Genomic DNA, 18,024 nt, shown 5'->3' on the forward strand with positions numbered 1-18,024 from the left:
ATGTTCTATCATTCATTCTTCATTCAATCATATGATGTACTGAGCGCTTACTGTATGCAGAGCACTGTACTAAGCTCTTGGAATGTACACTTCGGCAACAGATAGAGACAATCCCTGCCCCGCAACGGGTTCTCCGTCTAAACGGGGGAGACAACGAAACAAAACAAGTAGTCAGGCATCGATACCATCAGAATAGATAAATAGGACCATAGATCTATACACATCGTTAATAAAATAGAGTAATTAATACATACAAATATGCACAAGTGCTGCGGGGAGGGGAAGGGGGAAGAGCAGAGGGAGGGAGTAGGGGGAATGGGGAGGGGAGGAGGGGTAGAGGGAAAGGGAGGGCTCAGTTTGGGAAGGCCTCCCGGAGGAGGTGAGCTCTCAACCTTGACTCTATTGCCATTGTTCTTGTCTGTCCGTCTCCCCCGATTAATAATAATAATGTTGGTATTTGTTAAGCGCTCACTATGTGCCGAGCACTGTTCTAAGCGCTGGGGTAGACACAGGGGAATCAGGTCGTCCCACGTGGGGCTCACAGTCTTAATCCCCATTTTACAGATGAGGGAACTGAGGCCCAGAGAAGTGAAGTGACTCGCCCACAGTCACACAGCTGACGAGTGGCAGAGCCGGGATTCGAACTCATGACCTCTGACTCCCAAGCCCGTGCTCTTTCCACTGAGCCACGCTGCTTCATTAGACTGTAAGCCCGTCAAACGGCAGGGAATGTCTCTATCTGTTGCCGACTTGTTCATTCCAAGCGCTTAGTACAGCACTCTCCACATAGTAAGCGCTCAATAAATACTATTGAATGAATGAAAGGAGGGCTTGGAAGAGGGGAAGAGAGTTAGTTTGGCGGATGTGAGGAGGGAGGGCATTCCAGGACAGCGGGAGGACGTGGGCCGGGGGGGCGATGGCGGGACAAGCACCGTCCACTGAGCCGTGCTGCGTTCGATCCCCATTTTACAGATGAGGAAACTGAGATACAAATCAGGTGACTTGAGGAAGACCACACGGCAGGGAAGTGGCAAAGCCAGGAATAGGACCCAGGCCTTCCGACACCCAGGTCTGTGATTTTTCCGTGAGGCCGAACTGATTCCCGGGGGTTTTAGCCCATACCCTCCCTCTCTTCCCCCCTCCACCCCCTAGCTCTGCTGGAAGGGAGGCTGAACGACGCCAGGACTGGGAGGAGCGGGGACGTCCAGAGGGAAGTGCACAGGACTGGGAATCTCGTGTCCAAGCTGATTTTACTGTATCTACCCCAGTGCTCGGCACACAGTCGTGCTTAACCACACAATAGTTAGTGTCCTTAAGGAACAAGGGCCGGATGGCCCGTTCCCGTCGGAACTCTTACAGAGCGGATGCTTTCTTTGGATTTTTCGGCGCTGAGCTCAACTGCCAGGAAGGAGAACTCGGAGACCGCACATACTAAAAATAATAGCGATGATAATGATAATAAATGATAATTTCCTATGTGCCAAGCACTGCTCTAAACCTGAGATAGATACAAGTTAATCAGGTCAGACCCAGCACTTAGTACAGTGGAGAAGCAGCGTGGCTCAGTGGCAAGAGCCCGGGCTTTGGAGTCAGAGGTCATGGGTTCGACTCCCGGCTCTGCCGCTCGTCAGCCGGGTGACTGTGGGCGAGTCACTTCACTTCTCTGGGCCTCAGTTCCCTCATCTGTAAAATGGGGATTGACTGTGAGCCTCACGTGGGACGACCCGATGACCCTGTATCTCCCCCAGCGCTTACAACAGCGCTCTGCACATAGTAAGCGCTTAGCAAATACCAACATTATTACTTATGTGCATCTCTATAAATTATAGATTACAAATTATTCATCTATATTAATGCCCATCTCTCCCTCTAAACTGTAAATTCACTGTGGGCAGGGAACATATCTGCCAACTCTGTCGTACTGCACGCTCCCAAGCGCACGGTACAGTGCTCTACATATAGTAAGTGCTCAATAAACACCATTGATGATGATGATGATGTTGTTGATGATGAGGACGAGAGAAGGAGGCATCGGGCAAATTCCCCGGCATACACTTTTTCACCTCAGATGCCAGGGGGGAAACTCAAACCTAAATGAAGGGGGGATGTCAAAGGTCACCTCCTCGCACTGGCCGAGGCAGGGGGCTGGTTGCAGACTAGCCCAGCTCCAAGCCCCAACTGACTCCCACCTCTGCCGAGCCCATCGGGTGATAGGGCAGTGGAATGGGAGGAGAGCAGCCACTGCTGCCTCTGACCTGGGCCCTCTGACCCTGTGTTCCCTAATAATAATAACAATAATGATAATGTTGGCATTTGTTAAGCGCTTACTAATAATAATAATGATGTTGGTATTTGTTAAGCGCTTCCTTTGTGCAGAGCGCTGTTCTAAGCGCTGGGGGAGACACGGGGGAATCAGGTGGTCCCACATGGGGCTCGCGGTCTCAATCCCCATTTTACAGATGAGGTAACTGAGGCCCAGAGAAGTGAAGTGACTTGCCCACAGTCACACGGCTGACAGGTGGCAGAGCTGGGATTCGAACTCATGACCTCTGACTCCAGAGCCCACGCTCTTTCCACTGAGCCACGCTGCTTCTATGTGCAGAGCATTCATTCAATAGTATTTATTGAGCGCTTACTATGTGCAGAGCACTGGACTAAGCGCTTGGAACGAACAAGTCGGCAACAGACAGAGACGGTCCCTGCCGTTTGACGGGCGCACAGTCTAATCTAATACTGTACTAAGCGCTGGGGTAGATGCAGGGTGATTAGGTTGTCCCACCTGAGACTCACAGTCTTCATCCCCATTTTACAGATGGGGTCACTGAGGCCCAGAGAAGTGAAGCGACTCGCCCACAGTCACACAGCTGACAAGTGGCAGAGCCGGGAGTCGAACCCACGACCTCTGACTCCGAAGCCCGGGCTCTTTCCACTGAGGCGCGAGCCTGTGCCCGCTGGGAAGCTCTTCTCCCTCAGCTTGCCAACTCTGGATTTGGGATTGAAATTGCACTCCTTCCCCGGAGAAGCTCTCCTGCTCCAAACGGTCTGTTGGGTGACCACTGACAGTGCTCCAAAATATCAGGAACCTCCTGGGTGGGCTCTCCCCACTATCTCTGCTCCCCCACAGTTCCAGATGGAAACATGCGATCGTATTTATTAAGCGCTTACTGTGTGCAGTTTACTGTACTAAACGGTTGGGAAAGCACACTGCAACAATAAACAGTGACATTCCCTAAATACACACACATACCTACACCCACCCACTCAGAGTGTTGGACAGGGAACAGGACAGGGCTCGGCATACAGCCGGGGTCCAGTACAGTGCTCTCCACCCGGAAGGCGCCCAGTACAGTGCTCTGCAAACAACAGGCTGGAGAAGCAGTATGGCCTAGGAGTAAGAACACGTGCCTGGCAGTCAGAGGACCTGTGTCTTAATCCCGCCCTCATCTCTTCCCCCTTCCCCTCGCCTCAGCACTGTGCTTATTTGTATCTATTATTCATTACCCGATTTATTTTGTTAATGAAGTGTATATCTCCATGATTCTATTTGTCTTGATAATGTTATCTTGTTTTTGTTTCCTACCGTTTTGCCGTCTGTCTCCCCCGTTTAGTGTTGCTATTTGTTAAGCGCTTACTACGTGCCGAGCACTGCTCTAAGCGACGGGGGTAGGGTCATCAGGTTGCCCCACGTGAGGCTCACAGTTAATCCCCATTTTCCAGATGAGGGAACTGAGGCCCAGAGAAGTGAAGTGACTTGCCCACAGTCACACAGCTGACAAGTGGCAAGGCCAAGATTCGAACCCATGACCTCTGACTCCCAAGCCCGGGCTCTTTCCACTGAGCCACGCTGCTTTAGACTGCGAGCCCTTCATGGGGCAGGGATCGTCTCTCTCTGTTGCCGAATCGTCCGTTCCAAGCGCTTAGTCCAGTGCTCTGCACACAGTAAGCGCTCAATAAATACGATTGAATGAATGAATGAATACCTGCTCACCTCTTGTCTGCTATGGGATCTTGGGCAAGTCATTTAATCTCTCTGTGCCTCGGTTACCTAATCTGTAAAATGGGGATTAAGACTACGAGCCCCATGTGGGAAATGGACTGTGCCCAACCTGATTGTCTTGTCTCTAACAGCGTTTGACATATAGTAAGCACTCAACAAATACCATGAATTTTTTTTTTTTAAGTGGGCCCCCAAGGAGAGTACTCTACACTCCAAAGCCCCATGGGGGACAGGAAGTGTATCCAATCCGATTGTACTGTATCTACCCCAGTGCTTGGCACATAGTAAGAGCTTATCACAATCGATATCATTAATTGCGACGCTAAAAGGGCGCTAAAATCTGCCCTTTTCTCTCCATCCAAACTGCTACCGCATTAATCCAATCACTTATCCCATCCCACCTTAATTACTGTACCAGTCTGCTCGCCAACCTCCCTGCCTCCTTTCATTCATTCAGTAGTATTTATTGAGCGCTTGCTAGGTGCAGAGCACTGTACTGAGCGCTTGGAATGGACCATCCGGCCACAGATAGAGACGATCCCTGCCCGGTGACGGGCTCACGGTCTAAACGGGGGAGACCAAACGGAACAAAAAAAACAAGACAACATCATCGAGATAAATAGAATCAAGGGGATGTACACCTCATTAACAAAATAAATAGGGTGATGCGTGGCTCAGTGGAAAGAGCCCGGGCTTTGGAGTCAGAGGTCATGGGTTCGAATCCCGGCTCGGCCACTTGTCAGCTGTGTGACTTTGGGCAAGTCACTTCACTTCTCGGTGCCTCAGTTCCCTCATCTGTAAAATGGGGATGAAGACTGTGAGCCGCACGTGGGACAACCTGATTCCCCTGTGTCTACCCCAGCGCTTAGAACAGTGCTCGGCACATACTAAGCGCTTAACAAATACCAACAAATACCAACATTAATATATACAAATGAGCACAGTGCTGAGGGGAGGGGAAGGAGGGAGGGGGAGAAGCAGAGGGTGGGGAGGGGAGACAGGCCTCCTGTCTCTCCCCACTCTAGTCCATACGTCACTCTGCCGCCCGGATCATTTTTCTATAAAACCGTTAATTGAGTCCATGTTTCCCTACTCCTCAGGAACCTCCAGTGGGTGCCCAGAAGGCTCCCCATCAAACAAAAACTTCTCACCGTTGGCTTTAAAGCCCTCAATCCCCTGGCTCCCGCCTACCTCCCCTCACTACCCTCCTACTCCAGCCCAGCCCACACCCTCGGTTCCTCCAATGCCAACCTTCTCACCGTCCCTCCGTCTCGTCTAAATCGCCGCCGACCTCTCGCCCACATCCTGCCTCTACCCTGCAAAGCCCTCCCTCCTCAAATCCAACGGACAATTACTCTCTCCCCGCTCAAAACCTTATTGGAGGCCCATCTCCTCCAAGAGGCCTTTCGTGACTAAGCCCTCTTTTCCTCTTCTCCCACTCCCTTCTGTGTCATTCGGACTGGATCCCTTTATTCATCCCCTCCTGCCAGCTCCACAGCACTTACGTCCATATCTGTAATTTATTTATTTCTATTAATGGCTGTCTCCCCTCTAGACTGTAACTTTGTTGTGGGCAGGGAATGTGTTCACTGTTATAGCGTACTCTCTCAAGCACTCGGTAGAGTGCTCTGCACACAGTAAGTGCTCAATAAGTATGAATGATTAATGAATGATTATTATTATGCTTTTCACACGGTAAGTGCTCCATAAGTACAATCGACTGATTATTACTACCGTTGTTGTTATTATTATTACAGTACAACATTTTGTACCCAGTGGAGTATCAGAGTCAGGCAAGCAGACCTGCTGTGTCCTGGCAAATTGCCTCCATTTTCAGTTTTTCGGGCCTCGAGTGCTTCGAACCAGAGCAGAAGGAAAACCGACACTAGTCAGCGGAAGTAGCCCCGAGAAGCAGCGTAGCCTAGTGGGTAGAACCCGGGGCCTGAGAGTTCAAGTACCTAAATTCTCATCCCGGCTCTACCATTTTTCTGCTGTGTGACCTTGGGCAAGTCACTTCAATTCTCTTTGCCTCAGTCACCTCATCTGTAAAATGAGGATTAAGACCGTGAACCCCGTGTGAGAAGCGGCGTGGCTCAGTGGAAAGAGCCCGGGCTTGGGAGTCAGAGGACGTGGGTTCTATTCCTGGCTTCATACTTGTCAGCTGTGTGACTTTGGGCAAGTCACTTAACCTCTCTGTGCCTCAGTGACCTCATCTGTAAGATGGGGATGAAGACTGTGAGCCCCACCCGGGACAACCTGATCACCTTGTATCTCCCCCCTCCAGCGCTTAGAACGGTGCTTTGCACATAGTAATAGCTTAACAAATACCATCATTATGTGGGACAACCTGATAACCTTGTACCTACCCCAGCGCTTAGAACAGTGCTTTGCACATAGTAAGTGCTTAACAAATACCATCATTATTGATTCTCTGTGCCTCAGTTACCTCCTCCATAAAATGGGGATTAAGACTGTGAACCCCATGTGGGACGTGGACTCTGTCCAAACTGATTAGTTCACATCAACCCCAGCGTTTCATACAGTGTCTGGCACCTAGTAAGCGCTTAAGAAATACCATAAACAACATCAACCGCAACAGTGCTTGGCACATAGCAAGTGTTGGTATTTGTTAGGCATTTACTATGTGCAGAGCACTGTTCTAAGCGCTGGGGTAGATACAGGGTCATCAGGTTGTCCCGCACGAGACTCGCAGTCTTAATCCCCATTTTCCAGATGAGGTAACAGAGGCCCAGAGAAGTAAATTGACTTGCCCACAATCACACAGCTCATAAGTGGCAGAGCCGGGATTCAAACCCATGACCTCTGACTCCCAAGTCCTTGCTCTTTCCACTGGGCCATGCTGCTATTATTAGTGCTTAATAACAATAATTATGGTACTTGTTAAACAGGGCAGTGTGGCTCAGTGGAAAGGGCAAGGACTTGGGAGTCAAAGGATGTGGGATCTAATCCCGGCTCCGCCACTTGTCGGCTGTGTGACCTTGGGCAAGCCACTTAACTTCTCTGTGTCTCAGTTACCTCATCTGTAAAATGGGGATTGAGACTGCAAGCCCCACGTGGGACAACCTGAATACCTTGTATCTACCCCAGTGCTTAGAAGCAGCGTGGCGCAGTGGAAAGAGCATGGGCTTTGGAGTCAGGTCTCATGAGTTCGAATCCCAGCTCTGCCACTTGTCGGCTGTGTGACTGTGGCCAAGTCACTTAACTTCTCTGTGCCTCAGTTCCCTCATCTGTAAAATGGGGATTAAGACTGTGAGCCCCACGTGGGACAACCTGATTCCCCTACGTCTACCCCAGCGCTTAGAACAGTGCTTGGCACATAGTAAGCGCTTAACAAATACCAACATTATTATTATTATAACAGTCCTCAGCACATAGTAAGCGCTTGACAAATACTATTATTATTATTATTGTGCTAAGCACTGTTCTAAGAGCTAGGGCAGATATATTAATTAGGTCTGTCTGGCACAGTCCCTGTCATTCATTCATTCAATAGTATTTATTGAGCACTTACTATGTGCAGAGCACTGTACTAAGCACTTGGGATGAACAAGTCGGCAACAGATAGAGACGGTCCCTGCCGTTTGACGGGCTTACGGTCTGATCGGGAGAGACGGACGGACGAGAACAATGGCAATAAATAGAGTCGAGGGGAAGAACATCTCGTAAGAACAATGGCAACTAAATAGAATCGAGGCGATGTACAATTCATTAACAAAATAAATAGGGCAATGGAAATATATACAGTCGAGCGTATGAGTACAGTGCTGTGTGGATGGGAAGGGAGAGGTGGAGGAGCGGAGGGAAAAGGGGAAAAAGAGGGTTTAGCTGCGGAGAGGTGAAGGGGGGGTGGCAGAGGGAGTAGAGGGAGAAGAGGAGCTCAGTCTGGGAAGGCGTCTTGGAGGAGGTGAGTTTTAAGTAGGGTTTTGAAGAGGGAAAGAGAATCGGTTTGGCGGAGGTGAGGAGGGAGGGCGTTCCGGGACCGCGGGAGGACGCGGCCCGGGGGTCGACGGCGGGACGGGCGAGACCGAGGGACGGCGAGGAGGTGGGCGGCGGAGGAGCGGAAGGTGTGGGGTGGGTGGTAGAAAGAGAGAAGGGAGGGGAGGTAGGAAGGGGCAAGGTGATGGAGAGCCTCGAAGCCTAGAGTGAGGAGTTTTTGTTTGGAGCGGAGGTCGATAGGCAACCACTGGAGTTGTTTAAGAAGGGGAGTGACAGGCTCAGATCGTTTCTGCGGGAAGATGAGCCGGGCAGCGGAGTGAAGAATAGACTGGAGCGGGGCGAGAGAGGAGGAAGGGAGGTCAGAGAGAAGGCTGACACGGTAGTCTAGCCGGGATATAACGAGAGCCCGTAGCGGTAAGGTAGCCGTCTGGGTGGAGAGGAAAAGGGCTGATCTCGGCGATATTGTAGAGGTGAAACCGGCAGGTCTCGGTAACGGCTAGGATGCGTGGGGTGAACGAGAGAGACGAGTCAAGGATGACACCGAGATCGCGGGCCCGAGAGACGGGAAGGACGGTCGTGCCATCCACGGTGATAGAGAAGTCTGGGAGAGGACCGGGTTCGGGAGGGAAGACGAGGAGCTCGGTCTCGCTCACGTTGAGTTTTAGGTGGCGGGCCGACATCCAGGCGGAGACGTCCCGGAGGCGGGAGGAGACGCGAGCCCGAAGGGAGGGGGAGAGGACGGGGGCGGAGATGTAGATCCGCGTGTCATCCGCGTAGAGATGGTAGTCGAAGCCGTGAGAGCGGATGAGTTCACCGAGGGAGTGAGTGTAAATGGAGAACGGAAGAGGGCCGAGAACTGACCCTTGAGGAACTCCAACGGTTAAAGGATGGGAGGGGGAGGAGGCTCCGGCGAAGGAGACCGAGAATGACCGGCCGGAGAGGTGAGAGGAGAACCGGGAGAGGACGGAGTCCGTGAAGCCGAGGTGAGATGAGGTATGGAGGAGGAGGGGATGGTCGACGGTGTCAAAGGCAGCAGAGAGGTCGAGGAGGATCAGAATGGAGTAGGAGCCATCGGATCTGGCAAGAAGGAGGTCACGGGTGACCTTAGAGAGAGCGGTCTCGGTAGAGCGGAGGGGATGGAAGCCAGATCGGAGGGGGTCTAGGAGAGAATGGGAGTTAAGGAATTCTAAGCATCGATTGTAGACGACTCGTTCTAGGATTTTGGAAAGGAAGGGTAGTAGGGAAAGGAGCCCCACATGGGGCTCCCAGTCTCCATCCCCATTTTACAGATGAGAGAAGTAAGGTCCAGAAAAGTGAAGTGACTTTGACGCCAGACCACTCGCTTTGTTTTGTTTCGTTGTCTGTCCGTCTTCCCCGTTTGGACCGCGAGCCCGTCGTCGGGCAGGGAGTGTCTCTATCTGTTGCCGAATTGTCCATTCCAAGCGCTTAGTACAGTGCTCTGCACATAGTAAGCGCTCAATAAATACGATCGAATGAATGAATGAACTTGCCCACAGTCACACAGCAGGCACGTGGCAGAGCCTGGATCAGAACTCATGACTTTCTGACTCCCAGGCCCGTGTTCTATCCACCACCACGTGTTGCTTCCCCCAAAACAACCACACTGCCTGATACAGAGTAAGAACCTAATAAATACCATAAACCACGACGACAACAACAGCGCCTGGAACATAGTAAGTGCTTAACAGACACCATAAAAAGAGAAAGTAGGCCCGATGTTTGGTCCAGCAGTGCCAGGGCTGCACGTCCCACGCATAGGCCGTCGCAAATTCCACTCTCAGAGCATGACCTGGTGGTTCCCTGGTCCAAAACGGGCCTGGTTGCCGGTGGGATGGGCGGTCTGCTCTCCGGGGCGGGTGTGGCCCACTGCCCTTGCCTCTCTCGGGGGCCTGGCACTGTGAGAGCCGCCCCTGCCCCTGGTCAAGGGGCCCATGGCAGAGGCTGGGCCGGAAGCAGGCCAGGAACTGGGACGCTGAGCCGTCATTTCGGCTTTCCCATCGTCCCGTCCCTCTCGAGACTATGGGGCGGGTGACGGTAGGGGAGAACCGTACCTCAGTTACCTCATCTGTAAAATGGGGGTGAAGACTGTGAGGTGACCGAGGTCCCCTCCGCCCTCTGCTCCCTCCCTCTTCCCCCGTTCACCTCCCCTCAGCTAAGCCCCCTTTCCCTCTGCTCCTCCCCCTCTCCCTTCCCCTCAGCCCTGTGCTCGTTCGTCTATATTTTTATTCCCCTATTCATTTTGTTAATGAGGTGTCCATCCCCTTCATTCTATTTATCGTGATTATGTCGACTTGTTTTTGTCCATCCGTCTCCCCCGATTAGACTGTGAGCCCGTCACTGGGCGGGGATTGTCTCTATCGGCCGAATTGTCCATTCCGAGCGCTTAGTACAGTGCTCTGCACAGAGTAAGCGCTCCGTAAATACTATCGAATGAATGAAAGGAGAGGCAAGGTGGGGAGAGGGACTGAAGGAGACTGGAGGGTGTCCAAAATCCAGACCTCAGAATGCACTGGGCCCGGGGCCTACAAGAGGCTGCTCCAGCCTGCGGGGGGGTCCGGAGGTTTGGGGTGGGCCGGAGTAACGGGGGTCACACGGCCCAGGTGGGGGCTACCTGCCCTTCTGTCTAACGCAGAAACCTGGGGCGCCCCGCTTGGCCAGGGGGTGCGGTCGGCCCCGGGCGGTCCTGGCCGGTTGGGGCTCGGCTTCTCGTGGACGCGGGCGGCCTAGGGCTGGGAGCGGCAGCCACAAGCGAGGGGCTCTTTCGAAGGGTCATGCCAAACGTAGGCAACGCGCCAGGCGCGCCAAGCCTAGGTGACACCCGAGCTCACGCTAAAGTGACCCCTAAGCTCACGCTAAATCCGCCCGGTGTGTGTGGACAGAGAAGGAAGTGACCGACCTTTTTGTCCTCTGGGTGGCGCTCAGAGGAAGCGTCAGTGGGGGATGACTCAATCGATGAAATTATTATTATTAATAATAATAATGACGCTAATGATTAGTGCGCGCCAGGCACTGGAGTGAGCCACTCAAGCCATCCTTTGTCCCACCTGGGGCTCACAGTCTTGCTCCTCATTTGACCGACGAGGTAACTGAGGCACCGTTAAGTGACTTGTCCAAGGTCACCCGGCATCCGTTCACTCAATCGTATTTATTGAGAGCTTATTGTGCGCAGGGCACTGTTCAGTGGAAAGGGCCCGGGCTTGGGAGCCAGAGGTCACGGGTTCGACTCCCGGCTCTGCCACTCGTCAGCTGGGTGACCGTGGGCGAGTCGCTTCACTTCTCTGTGCCTCAGTTACCTCATCTGTCAAATGGGGATTAACTGTGAGCCTCAAGTGGGACAACCTGATGACCCTGTATCTACCCCAGCGCTTAGAATGGTGCTCTGCACATAGGAAGAGCTTAACAGATACCAACATTATTATTATTATTATTTACTGTGTGCCGAGCACCGCATTAAGCGCTTAAGGGAGTACGATATGATAATAATAATAATAATGTTGGTATTTGTTAAGCGCTTACTATGTGCCGAGCACTGTTCTAAGCGCTGGGGTAGACACAGGGGAACCAGGTCGTCCCACGTGGAGCTCATAGTCTTAATCCCCATTTTACAGATGAGGTGACTGAGGCACCGAGAAGTGAAGTGACTTGCCCAAAGTCACACAGCTGACAAGCGGCCGAGCCAGGAATCGAACCCACGACCTCTGACTCCAAAGCCCGTGCTCTTACCATTGAGCCACGGTGCTTCTCTAATATGACAGAGTTGCCAGAAATATTCCCCGCCCACAATAAACTTACCGTCTGGGGGGGGACAGACTTTAATCTAAATAAATCAATGGCAGTACATAAATACATAAATGCTGTTGGGCTGAGGGAGGGGTGAATAAAGGGGGCAAATCCAAGTGCCAGGGTGAAAGAGAAGGAGTGGGAGAAGAAGAAATGGGGCTCCCTAGGTCTCTGGGGTCTTTCTACAGGGATTTTTTTTCTAAAGGGTCGTTCTTCAGGGCGCTCTGTCAGGGGGCAGGAGTCTGCAAAGACTAAAGTCCGCTCTATCCACATAATGGTTGCTGCTTGCTGTCGGATAACTTCAGTGTGCGCCGGGCCGGTGCCCGAAAGCCACTGCAAATGGGGAATGGAATATGCAATTTCTTGGGGTCCTAACAAAATTCTGCTCCTCTAGCTACAGTGCCCTATTTTTATTTTGTGCATTTGTCCGTGATTTTACGTCCTCTTCATCGTTTGTTTCATCTCTCCTTAGGCGCCCGTTGCCAGTCCTTTCTCTCCCTTTTTAATCCCATTTTTAATCAATCAATGGTATTTATTAGAGTGCTTACTATTTACAGAGCACTGTACTGAGCTCCTGGGAGAGTACGGTACAAAAGAATCAGCAGACACGTTCCCTGCCATAATGAGTTTACAGTCCAGATTTAGATTGCAAGGCCTCTGAGGGTCAGGGGTGGTATCTAATTCCAGGGGGTCCCAAGTGGGGCTCACATCTTAATCAGAGAAGCGGCGTGGCTCGGTGGAAAGGGCCCGGGCTTCGGAGTCTGAGGTCATGGGTTCAAATCCCGGCTCTGCCACTCGTCAGCTGGGTGACTGTGGGCGAGTCACTCCACTTCTCTGGGCCTCGGTTACCTCCTCTGTAAAATGGGGATTAAGACTGTGAGCCTCACGTGGGACGACCTGATTACCCTGTATCTCCCCCAGCCCTTAGAACGGTGCTCTGCACGTAGTAAGCGCTTAACAAATACCAACATTATTATTATTATTATTATGAATCCCCATTTTACAGGTGAGGTAACTGAGGCACAGAGAAGTTAAGTGACTTGCCCACGGTCACACAGCTGACAATTACTAGTCGTACTACTATCACTGCTACTATTTACTGGAAGCAGCGTGGCTCAGTGGAAAGGGCCTGGGCTTCGGAGTCAGAGGTCATGGGTTCGACTCCCGGCTCTGCCACTCGTCAGCTGTGTGACTGTGGGCGAGTCACTTCACTTCTCTGGGCCTCGGTTACCTCATCTGGAAAATGAGGATTAACCGTGAGCCTCACGTGGGAGAACCTGATGACCCCGTATCTCCCCCAGCGCTTAGGACAGTGCTCTGCACATAGTAAGCGCTTAACAAATACCAACGATATTATTTCTCTAGCGTCTCCTGGCCTCCCCCGGGGGTCACTGAGCCCAGGGAATTAGTCGACGACTGGATTTGGGAGGTGCGGGCGCGTTGTCCAACGGCAGAGGCTGCCGTCGTTCCGTCCAGCGCTGGCCCAACGCACCGTGCGGGAAGGGGGAGGTAGTTGGCCGGGCTGGGGTACGGACAGGGATCTGGCTCTAGAAGTGTCGGGCTTTGCAGCGCGCCGGCGCTAGGCTAGACTCAAGGCTGGAGGACTACAGCCTCGAGACAGTGAATGGAACCAAACTTCAGCAGTGCAAAATAATAATAATTGTGGTATTTGTTAAGCGCCTACTCTGTGCAAAGCCCCGTTCTAAGCGCTGGGGGGGATACAAGGCGATCAGGTTGTCCCAAGTGGGGCTCACAGTCTTCATCCCCATTTTATTCATTCATTCAATAGTATTTATTGAACGCTTACTACGTGCAGAGCAGAGCGCTTGGAACGTACAATTGGGATTTTACAGTTCCCTCAATTTTACAGACGAGGGAACTGAGGCCCAGAGAAGTGAAGTGACTTGCCCCAAGTCACACAGCTGACAAGCGGCACAGCAGGGATCAGAACCCGTGACTTCTGACTCCCAAGCCCGGGCTCTTTTCACTGAGCCACCCTGCTTCTCTAAAAGCAAAAGCAAACAGGGGCAGCAGCAGCCCCATCGATCCGTGGGATTTACTGAGCACCTATCTTCTCTCTCTCTTCTTTTTTTATGGTATTTATTAAGCACTTAATGTATGCCAGGGGTTGATACAAGCTAATCGGGTTGGACACAGTGCCTGACCCACATGGGGCTCACTACAGCACTCTCTCCACTGAACTCAATCCACTCGCTCCCCTATCCCTTCGTCCAGCTCGTACCCCTAACTCATTTTTCAGCTGAGGTAACTGAGGCCCAGAGAAGTGAAGTGACTTGCCCAAGAGCTCACAGCAGACAAGTGGAGGAGCCAGGGTTAGAACCCAGGTCAGCCGTGGCACGGTGGAAAGAGCCCGGGCTTGGGAGTCAGGGTTCATGGGTTCGAATCCCGGCTCTGTCGCTTGCCAGCTTTGTGACTTTGGGCAAGTCACTTCACTTCTCTGGGCCTCAGTTCCCTGGTCTGTAAAATGGGGATTAACTGTGAGCCTCACGTGGGACCACCTGATTACCCTGCATCTACCGCAGAGCTTAGAACAGTGCTCTGCACAGAGTAAGCGCTTAAAATGGGGATTAAAACTATGAGCCCCACGTGGGACAACCTGATCTCCTTGTATCCACCAGCGCTTAGAACAGTGCTTTGCACATAATAAGCGCTTAACAAATACCACCATTTATTTTATTTTTTCTGACTCTTTTTTTTTTTTTTGGTATTTGTTAAATGCTTACTATGTGCCAGACTCTGTACTGAGCACTGTATTGAGATGGACACAGTCCATGTCCCATATGGGGGGTCACAGTCTTAATCCTCATTTTACAGATGAGGGAACTGAGGCACAGAGGAAATGAAATGACCTGTCCAAGGTCTCACAGGAGACAGGTGGCGGAGCTGGGATCAGAACCCGGGTCCTCTGACCCAGGTCTGGGCTCTATCCGCTAGGCCACGCTGCTACTATGAGCAGAGCACTGTACTAAGCCCTTGGGAGACTAGTAGCTATGATTCTTCACTCTGGCCGGGAAGACAGACACTAAAGAAAATTCATAATTATAGTGGCATTTGTACTATACTAAAGTACTGGGTAGATATAAAGTAATCAGGATGAATTCCTGTCTCACGTGGGACTCACAGTCTAGATAGGAGGGAGAACGGGTTATGAATCCCCGTTTTACAGATGAGAAAACTGAAGCCCGGAGGAGTTAGGTGGTTTGCCCAAGATCACACAGCAGGCAGGAGGAAGATTCAGGTTTAGAACCCAGGTCCCAGTGGAAGCAGCGTGGCTCAGTGGAAAGAGCCTGGGCTTGGAAGTCAGAGATGGTGGTTTCTAATCTCCGCTCCGCCGTTTATCAGCTGTGTGACTATGGGCAAGTCACTTCATTTCTCTGTGCCTCGGTTCCCTCATCTGTAAAATGGGGATTAAGGCTGTCACCCCCACGTGGGACAACCTGATGACCTTGAATCTACCCCAGCGCTTATAACAGTGCTTGGCACATAGTAAGTGCTTAACAAATACCAAAATTAAATGATTATTAACGAGGTAGGGGAAATATCGGAATTAAAAATATGGACATAAGTGCCGGGGGGTTGGTGAGAACCTAAATGATTAGTGGATATGGACCCAAAGGCATATTTGACACAAGAAGGATGGAAAATAGGCGAGGTAGCTAAGAGAGAAGTCAGATGAGATTTTAGTAGTGGTGGGAAGGCTGGGGAGGCCTCAGAAACCCAGTTGGCCTTTCACCTCCCGTCTCCCAAAGGAATTTCCTCCGACTCCAGCTGCTTCAGGCCGGAATCCACGTCTGCGAGCAACCTCCAGAGATCACGAGTCCAACCTCCTGCCTCCAAGCGGGTGAAAGGACCCTGCCCCTTGGGGGGCAGAAAATATCAGGTCATCAGGCCGTTCCTTCCCCATCCCTGGGCAGGTGTCCACCAGCCTTCCAGAGTGCATCCCTCACAGGGACGGTCCTGTGTCCCTCAGGCAATCACATCGACTGAGCGCTTACTGTGTGCAGAGCACTGTACTAAGCGCTCGGGGGAGTACGCTATAACAGTATAACAGACGCATTCCCTGGCCACAACGAGCTGACAGTCTAGAGGGATCGTGTCTCTCCACCGTCTCTCCTGCTACGGTTCTCATTATTTTTTCCATCCTTAGGTCATTTCTGCCACTCTCTTCTAGCGCCTCTCCCGCGTCGTCCCCCCTCCCCAACCCCACTGCACTGAACACAGCGAACTGCAGCTGGACAGGGGACGGTCCACAGGACGCGCAGGTCAGCGGGGGCGGGGCGGGGGGCACTGCCTGACTTGGCCTGCCGCCCGCGGGCCAGTCGGTCCGTCCCACAGCGCCGCTCTGTTAACAGCAGGGCTGCGCTGCCGACTCTGCCCGGGGTCAACTCGGACCCCCGACCTGTCCCCGGCGGGAGCGGGGTCCGCCCGGTCCTTCCCACCGGATACGCGCTCCGTCCTTCCTCCCTCGCACACTTCCCGGCCCACCTCCCGGAGACCGCCTCCTGACTTTGCACAACCAAGGCCCCAGGAATTCCGAGGGAATGCCACCGCCCGTTGGCTGAGCTCGTTCAACCCACGTATTCAATCCATGGCTAAATCCCGTCGGTCCCGCCTTCGCCACAGCGCTAAAATCCACCCTTTCCTCTCCATCCAAAGCTCCACCACATTAACGTAATCATCCATCCTAACCTCCTGACTTACTCCATCAGCCTCCCACGCTGACCTCCCAGCCTCCCGTCTCTCCCCATTCCGGTCCAGACTTCGCTCTGCTGCCCGGATCATCTTTCGACAAAAACGTTCAGGACGTGTCACCCGGCTCCCCCCAAAACTCCAGGGGGTCGCCCATCCACCTCCGCAGCAAACGAAAACCTCTCGCCGTCGGCTTTAAAAGCACTCCATCTCCTACCTCGCCTCACTTCTCTCCTTTTACGACTGAGCTCGCACGCTTCACTCCTCTAATACTAGCCTTCTCGCCGTGCCGCGATTTCGCCTTTCGCACCACCGACCCCCGGCCCACGTCCCGCCTCGGGCCCCGAACGCCCTCCCTCCTCAGATCTGACAGACGATGACTCTCCCCCCTTTCGAAGCCTTATTGAAGGCCCATCTCCTCCAAGAGGCCTTCCCAGATGAAGCTCCATCTCCCACTCCCTTCTGCGTCGCCCTGACCTGCTCCCTTTGCTCTTCCCCCTTCCCAGCCCCCCAGCGCTTAGGTAAATATCCGTAATTTCATTTATCCGTATTGACGTCCGTCTCCCCGACCCTAAGCCCGCCGTGGGCAGGGAGCGTGACTGTTTTATTGCCGTACGGTCCCCCCAAGCGCTCAGTGCGGTGCTCGGCATACAGTGAGCACTCGATAAATGCGACCGTACGAACAAATGAGAGTACAGCGTAGAATCGGTAGACATCTTTCCCGCCCACAAGGAGGCTGGAAGCGGGGACGCTCATTAATATAATCGCCCTACGTGACCAAGAGGGGCCAGAGGACAAGGTTGATCTGCTCACGAGGAGGCCGAGGAAGCCCGTCGGTGGCCGCGGGATAACGATAACGGTAATAACGACGGTACTCGTTAAGCGCTCGCTTTGTGCCAAGCGCCCTCCTAAGCGCCGGGATAGATAAAAAGCGAGCAGGCCGTCCCACGCGGGGCTCGGTCGAAATTCCCATTTTACAGATGAGGCGCCCGAGGCGTAGAGAAGTGAAGCGACTTACCCAAAGTCACAACCCACGACCTCCGACTCCCCAGCCCGGGCTCTTTCCGCTAAGCCACGCTGCTTCTCTGCTGACACAGAAATCTCATGGATCTCTAGAATATATAGTCATACAGAATACAACGTATATACATACAGAAAGAATAACTAGACAGAAAAATAACTGTGCCTCAGTTACCTCCTCTGTAAAATGGGGATTAAGACCGTGAGCCCCATGTGGGACAACCCGATCCCCTTGGGTCCGCCCCAGCGCTTAGAACAGTGCTGGGCACATAGTAAATGCTTAACAGATGGCAACATTATTATTATTATCATCATATGTACATCTGGGCTAGAAATCCTGCAGTAGTCCTAACCTTCCTACCGCGATTCCCGGGCCGCGGACCGACCGGAGGGCCTCGGGACTTGGGATTCGGGGACGGGGGACCGGACGCCGGGGTCCGGAGGGGGGTCCGAGAGACCGGGCCGGGGGGGGATCCGGAGACGGAGGGGGGTGGGGGGGGGGGCCGCCTGGCAGGTAGGGGCAGATGGGCAGGTCAGGA

General features: G+C 52.7%; 1 long non-coding RNA gene across 2 annotated transcripts in view; it reads right to left on the reverse strand.

The window, feature by feature from the left end:
* LOC114813211 overlaps positions 1–17,655 on the reverse strand; it is a 50,117-nt gene extending 32,462 nt beyond the window's left edge. For both annotated transcript variants that reach the window (XR_003760874.2, XR_003760876.2), the window contains exon 1: positions 17,484–17,655. This is a non-coding gene — a long non-coding RNA (uncharacterized LOC114813211). The remainder of the gene's footprint in view (positions 1–17,483) is intronic.
* Positions 17,656–18,024: the final 369 nt, after the last annotated feature.

This window comes from Ornithorhynchus anatinus, chromosome 7, assembly GCF_004115215.2.
Source record: "Ornithorhynchus anatinus isolate Pmale09 chromosome 7, mOrnAna1.pri.v4, whole genome shotgun sequence".
In the NCBI taxonomy this organism is placed as follows: Eukaryota; Metazoa; Chordata; class Mammalia; order Monotremata; family Ornithorhynchidae; genus Ornithorhynchus; species Ornithorhynchus anatinus.